The sequence below is a fragment of the Pteropus medius genome, unplaced genomic scaffold (assembly GCF_902729225.1).
Source record: "Pteropus medius unplaced genomic scaffold, Ma_sr-lr_union100, whole genome shotgun sequence".
Taxonomy (NCBI): Eukaryota; Metazoa; Chordata; class Mammalia; order Chiroptera; family Pteropodidae; genus Pteropus; species Pteropus medius.
In genome coordinates, this window is record NW_024346062.1 from 422,873 (window position 1) to 430,891 (window position 8,019).

The following is an 8,019-nucleotide window of genomic DNA, read 5'->3' on the forward strand; positions in this document are numbered from 1 at the left end:
CAGAGAAGAATTTTCTACCATCTTTCCCCAAAAGGACATTGGTTTAGCCAATCACCCATAAGGAGAGTGCCTTTGTGGGACTCTGAGAGTCCAGCAGAGAAGCCCCAGCATATCATTGGCGCAACAATATCCAATATTACATGCATTCAACAGGGTAAGAGAAACTGCTTCATTTTTTCCACATCACCCCTCTCCAGAGGTGGCACAGCTCAATGCCAAGAAAGACCTTCTTGGCCCATGATTTCTCTTATGGGGGAAATAGAGCATGTGAGTGAGTTTCTAGCTTCCTCAGGTGTGCAAGAAACCACCAATGGGAAACATTTCTCTCACCCCATCCAGAATACTTGAGTGTGATGCACAACTGGGAGCAGCTGAGAGACCAGCGGGCGCAGCTCTCAGAAGACATCAACGGAATGTGGATCCTATCAATTGCACTCAATCAGAAAGCCCTGCCAACAGGCTGCTGCAAATGACTAACCTATGGATCCCCCTCACAGGCCATGGGAACTCTCAGTGCCCTGCACACTTTGCCCATATCCTATGGCTGGTTCTGTGTGTTGCCCCTGATCGTGGTGGAAATGAGGCTTTGCAGAAAACTACTGAGCATATGCAGAAAGCCAGCCTGCCTGCAGAATTGGGAACAAGTGCACAAACTTGAACATTCAGCACTGCCCAAGGAAAAGTAAACGGGAGGCTGACAGCACAAAGATTGGCTTTGCAGGATCAAGAGAAGGTATAAAATATTAAGAAATCCCCCAATCCAAGAGGGAACAAGAAGTGTGAAGCATGAGTATACATAGAAAAGATCTAAAAGCTTCAGAATCCCTAACAAGGATGCCGAAAGGTATTTCTCTCCTAAGCCAGTCAGTGAAGCCTGGAGGAGGTGACTTCTTCAAGTGCAAAGATAGCATCACAAAGCTTCAAGGAGCATGAAAAACCGAGGAAACATGACATTACCAAAGGAACACAATAATTTTCCAGTACGTGACCACAAAGAAATGGAGATCTTCTATTTGTCCAGTAAATAATTCAAAATAGTTGTTTTATGGAAGTTCGGTGAGCTATAAGAAAACACAGAAAGACAATTCAACAATATCAGGAAAATAATACATGAACAAAATGAGAAGTTTATGAGAGAGATAAAAACTATTTTTAAAGAAACCAAACAAATTCTAGAGCTGAAAAATAAAATAAATGAAATGAAAAATAAAATCAATATAGAACATCACCAGCAGTTAGGATCAAGCAGAAGAAAGAATCTGTGAGGTAGAAGACAAGTCATTTGAAATTATTTGGTCAGAGGAGAACAAAGCAAAAAAGAATAGAAAAGAGTACAGAAAGCTCTCATGAACTATGGGATACCATTAAGAGGAACATTCTATATATTTTTTCAGATTCCCAGAGAAGAGAAGAAAGGGGCAAATTTTTTTAAAAAATCATGGCTGAGAACTTCCAAACTCTGGGGAGAGATTTGGACACCCAAGTTCATGAAGCTCATAGATCTCCAAACAATTTTGACCCCAAAAGATCTTCCCCAAGACACAATGTAATAACTCTGTCTACAATCAAAGACAGAGAGAGACTTTAAAATCAACAAGAGAAAAAAATCTTCACATACAAGGGCATCTCCGTAAGGCTGTCAGTAGATTTCTCAGAAAGAATCTTGAAGGCTAGGAGAGAGTAGGGTGATATGTTCTGATACAGCTATATGATATGTAATGTTATATCTATATGATGTTTTAGATAAACGTCATGGTAACCACAAAGAAAAAAACCTACAGTAGATACACAAAAGATAAAGAAAAGAGAATCAAAGCATAATGCTATGGAAAATCATCAGTTCACAAAGACAGCAAAAGAGGAAGAAAGGAACTAGGGAACTTCAAAACAGCCAGGAAACAATAAGATGATATTAGTAAGTCCTTACCTATCACCCGGTCTCGAGCTGTTGAGTGAGACAGGCCATGTCTGCAAGTAAACCTTCACATATAAGGTCAGCTAGTATTTGACAAGAGAACTAAAAATAATCTGTGCGGAAAGGACAATCTCTTCAATAAATGGTGTTGGGAAAACTGGATAATGATATGCAGGAGAAAGTACTTGGAGCCTATCTAATGCCATTCACAAAAATTAACTAATAAATGGATTAAAGTCTTATAATAGGACCTGAAATCATAAAACTCCTAGAAGGAAACATAGGGAGAAAGCTCTTTGATATTGGTCTTGGCGACAATTTTTTGGATATAACACCAAAAATACAAGCAACAAAAGCAAAAACAAACAAATAGGACTATACCAAACAAATAGGACTATACCAAACAAATAGGACTATACCAAACAAATAGGACTATACCAAACTTCTGCAGAGCAAAAGAAACAATCAATAAAATGAAAAGGCAATCTACAGAATGGGAGAAAATTTTTGCAAACCACATATCTGAGAAGGGGTTAATATCCAAAATACACAAGGAACTCATACAAACTGAATAGAAAAAAACTCCAACTAATTTAAAAATGAGCAGAGAACCTGAATAGGCATTTTTCCAAAGAAGACATATAAATGGCCACAAGTAATTAAAAGATCCTCAACAGCACTAATCATCAGAAAATTGCAAGTCAAAACCACAATGAGATATCACCTCACATCTGTTCTAATGACTATCAAAAAGCCAAGATATAACAAGTGTTGGTGAAGATGTGGAAAAAGAGAACATTTGTACACTGTTGGTGAGAATGTAAATTGGTGTAGCCACTATGGAAAACAGTACAGAGGTTCCTCGAAAAAAATGAAAAAGAGAGCTACCATATGATCCAGCAATCCCACTTCATAGTATATATCCAAAGGAAATGAAATCACTATCTTGAAGAGATATCTGTGCCCCCATATTTGTTGCAGTATTATTCACAATAGCCAAGACATGGAAACAATCTAAGTGCCTATCAACAGATAATTGAACAAAGAAATGTGGTACATAAATACACACAGAATATTATTCAGAAAGGAAATCTTGCCTTTTGTGACAACATGGAAAGACCTTGAGGGCATTATGCAAAATGAAATAAGACAGAGAAAGAAAAATACTGTGAAATCTTATCTGGAATTTTAAAAAGTGGAACTCATAGAAACAGAGTAGAATGAAGGTTACCAGGGACTAGTTTGAGAGGAAATGGGGAAATGTTGTTCAGTGGGTACAAACTGCCAGTTATAAGATGAATAAGCTCTGGGGACCTAATGTGCAGCATGGTGACTATAGTTAACAATACTATGTTATATACTTGGAAGTTGTTAAGAGAGTAAATATTAAACATTCTCACCACCAAAAAAGGGTAATTATGTGAAGTGATGAATATCTTAACTAACCTTATTGTGGTAATCATCTTGCAATATACGCATATATCAAATTATTACATTGTACACCTTAATGTTGTATGTCAATTACAACAATTACAAAGCTGGGGAAAAACAAAAAAGAAATAAAAATCATCACCATGAAAATGTGGTAAGGTAAAAAAAAAGTTAATTTGCATTTTATGGATATAAAACCAGGTACATACATAAAGTCAAATTGTACTATGGACTCATAATGAAAAACAAACATGCCGCCCTACCTATTCTCAGCCCCAGTCACCATGGAATGATTGATTTTAGCATAGCTCTCCTCGACTGCCTCTTCCCCTGATTTTCTTTTAAGTCTTTCTGTCCCTTTTGGTATTACACCTAGCTGTTAGTCTCCACTAATTGTTGGCTGATTGATTTTGACAGTGCCCTGGGGTAGAAACTGCTCTGTAGTCTGAACCTGTAAAATTCAGGCAGGGATCGTTTTTGAGGCCAGGGTTTGTGCTTTGTTCTGTTCCCAGGAAGTCTTTTCTTACCTGTCTCTTTCCCTAGTTCTCTCTGGTTAACGACTTGGCCCATGATTTACCTTGTTGCTTCAATATGATTTTCCAATTGATCAAATCTGTAATATAAGATACAAGCTCCATTTTATTCCTGGAAACCTACCCTTCCTCAAACTTCTGACTTCCTGCTCCAATCTGAACTGGTTGTTTTCTAGGTCTGATTTGTCATCTTTCTGGGAATTCCCTTTGTTTCAGGGGTCCCAGTAATTCTACTCCTACATATATATCCAAGAAAAATGAAAACACATGTTTCACACAGAAACTTGTACATCCATGGTTATAGCAGCATTATTCCTAATAGCCAAAAGTGGGGAAAAGACCAAATGTCTGTCGATGAACAAATGGATAAAGAAAATATGGTGTACCCATACATATTATTGAGGCATAAAATGGAATCAAGTCCTGATAAATGCTACAACATATATTAAAAAGCACTGAATTACTATATACTTTAAATGGGTGAACTATATGTGATTTATATTTCAATAAAGCTATTTTAAAATTTAATCCATTAAGTTATTTATGGTCAACCTAAAGTCGTCACTGAATCTTGCTACTCTGCCAACATGTGAGAGGAACTCTTTAACAGAACCTCTTGAGAAACCTCCCCTTACATCTCATTTACCAGGATTGAGTCTCCTTCCCTTTTCTAAACCAATCACTAGTATGGAACTAGAGTCACCAGATTAGATCATGATTTACCCCATAGGAGATGGGTGAATACCTAAATAAAATTAAGGTTCTGCCAACAAGAGTAAAGAAGGGAATGCCTGTTGCATAGGCTATCAATAACACTTATTTAGCATTTTCAGGTTTCAATCCTTTTTCATTATCCTGATTTTTCCTCATAACCATCCTCTGAGGTGAGCAGGAGAAATAGCTACATTTTACAGGTGATGAAACTGAGTTTCAAAGATGTAAAGTTACATTGCCTATTAAGTGATGGAGCTAGGGTTCAAAACCCAAGTTTTCCTAACTCAAAATTTTAAATTAGAATTTAAAAAACTATATCCCCATTAGTTATATTTTTGTACTGACTAAAGCATTTCTTATAATTGTTAGAACTTCCCATTGAAAGACCTCTAGATAACAATTCTTACTTAAAGTTCTTACTTAAAGGTCTTACTTAAAGCCCTTTAACAAACAACCAGTTCATTCTCTCCAGCTGACCTCTTTTTAACACACTCCACTGCACCGATATATCTTGTGCTCTCATTCAAACAAGGAATTGTTCGGCTAAGGATTTTGCCTTACTACTGAAGAAGTTTGTTGTATACTTCATAGAATTAAGCAGAATGCAGAAAAAAATTTTAATTGAGTGCTCTATTTCAAATGGCTTTTCATTCATAATTATAGTATTTGTAATGAGTGCATTGGTGATGACAGAAATTCACCATAACATATGCCATTGTTTGAATTAGCTTCAGACTCTTATTTAATGACTTAGTAATGAACCCCAATCAATAGTGTATCACATTAAATCTCTGAACAACATAAGAATTTTTATTTTCTCTCCGTGTAACCCATAGAGCAATCTTTAACAATATGAATCTGTTCAAACATCCATCCACAGTTCTACGACATCTGCAGTTTTATTAGTAAAGGCCAGTTTAGGTTGGTTCACTGTCAGCAGCTAGAAAATTGGAAGAATAGATGAGCTTAATTGCTCTATTGTTACTATCATTGAGCCTGTTTAGAATTCTGGTACACAAAACTTCCAAGATATTAAATCTCCACTTAGGTTACCAACTTAAGTTTGGATTCTTACCCAGATTTTATTAATATCACTGATGAGCACATTTAAGATCATTCATAAATCAGTAATAGGCAATGTATATTATAATTATTTACCACCTATTCCACTTCTACCATCCCTAGGGGTTTAAATAGTTAATTGGTCAATGAGTACACTATTCCATCGGGCATGCACAGCCAGTAACTGTCAATACAGAACAACAGTATTATGCCTTTAGCTAGATTAAGTGAGGAAAAGCTCAAATGAATTTATAATTTTTCTAGTTTACTTGTTTATCTGGAACAGTGATTCTCAACTTTGTTATACACTAAAATCACCTGGACAGCTTTAAAAAAATACTGATACTTGGATTCCACCAGAATCTGATGTAACTGATATAGAGAGCAGCCTGGGCACCATATATTTTTTAATTCTCCAGGTGACTATAATATGCACCCCAAATTAAGTAAAGCCATGATCCATAATTGTATGTGTCTGTGTGTGTGAGTATGCATGTTAGGAGCAGTTACAAAGAGACAAAGAACAATTAGAAGTGTTTGGCACATAAAATTGGGCTGTAGATCTCAATTTTCCTAGTAGAATGATTTTTTAAATTCTGTAAATATGTTAGTAATTAAGAAATTTATTTTCATATTGAACATTCATGTATAATATTTTTACTGCATGCCAACCCCTGTTTCAAGCCCTCAGAATATTAAGTAGCAGTAGAAATTTTCCTATTAAGACAGAATAAAAAGAGTTATTTTTCATACTTTATTGAAGGCTAAAGGCTGAATTTAAATAATTATCATTTGATTCCATAGACGCTGGCTAAAACACACTTAAGTGATTGGCATATTTTGAGCATAGGTGCATTTGTTCTATCTTTATATTCTTGGGGTGAGCAACTACATGTGAACTACATGGCATGTGTACTTTTCTACATAGTTTCTTCTGTTAACCCTCATTTAATATTTTATAAAGATTCCTGAGCCTAATTCATAGATTCCAGGGTCTAATTACTGCTTGACACTTTATAAATTTATGCACCTGCCATTGATAACCTGAATTCTACAGTGACATGGCCTTTCTCATGGTGACAGTGGTCAGCATTCACCATAGAACGAAATTAGTTCTTAAACTTAAAATAAATCTGTAATGTAACTTCTTCCTTCTTTCAAGATTAGAAAATAACAGCAGAAAAATTCACAGCTGTCTAGACACATCACCATAGCCACAGATCCTAAAACTGCCTTCTTTTCCAATTAGTAAGGGTTTCCTTGGGAACTAAATTACTATTCTTTCATCTGCCTCCTTCTTCCTTGCATTCAGTGAAGGTATAAAAATTGTTTTGCAAAAAAATATTGAAGATGACAAAGAAGTTGCCTAGTGTTCTTGAAACCAACCCTTTGAAAGAGCCACTTATGGTCTTCTTCTTTCATGAAAATTTAAATATACTTTAACAGAACGATCTCCAAAAATTAGTAACTCATTTCCACATAGTATTTGCCAGATTTTAAGTATGCTTTTTAAATGTTCATGAACCCAACTTATTTTTCTAGCTCCTTTGATTACAAAAGACCCTCTGAATATATAAAACCTTCCTCTCTCCACTCTTAACCAAAGAATAGTCAAATTTTTACACCCTCTACACATACCCATGGAAGGCTTTTTCTTATCAATGATTATTAATTAAACATTTTTCTTATTTTGCTTTATGAAAACTTTCATTTTTTCTATCTTGTACTATAAGAGTTAAAGCTTCCCTACATGAGTTATGCTAATAGTTTTATATGTTAATATATGGGAAAATAACATTTATTTTAGAATTTTTATAAAAGTAATTATAGCACATTATAAAAAATTAGGAAACTATATGAGGGGGAAAAACACCTATAATCCTTCCATCATTTAAATCATTCTTAGCATTTTGATGTATTCCTTCCAGTCTTTTTCTGTACATCTATTTCTGCCCATAATCATACTTTAGATTCATCCTGTGTTTTTCAGTTACTACAACCTAAGCATTTTCCATGTTATTATGTAATGTTTCTATTCATTCTCCTGGTTAACTTCTTTCCATTCTTCAGATCTCAATTCAAAGGTCACACCTTTGATTAATGATGCTTGTCTTAACATCTTAGTCGAACTTTACCTCATTATTTGCTTTCATAGAGCCATGTTCCTTTCCTAAATAGCACTAACCATAAATATAATTATTTCAACTGTCTTTCCTACAAAGCTACAAGCTCCATGAGAACCAAGTCTGCCTACTTTTGCTCATCATTATATAACCTGAACAAACCCTGCAATATAGACACTCATTTTCAACAAATATTTATTGATATGCTACTGTGTGCCAACGAATATATATTTTTTGAGTA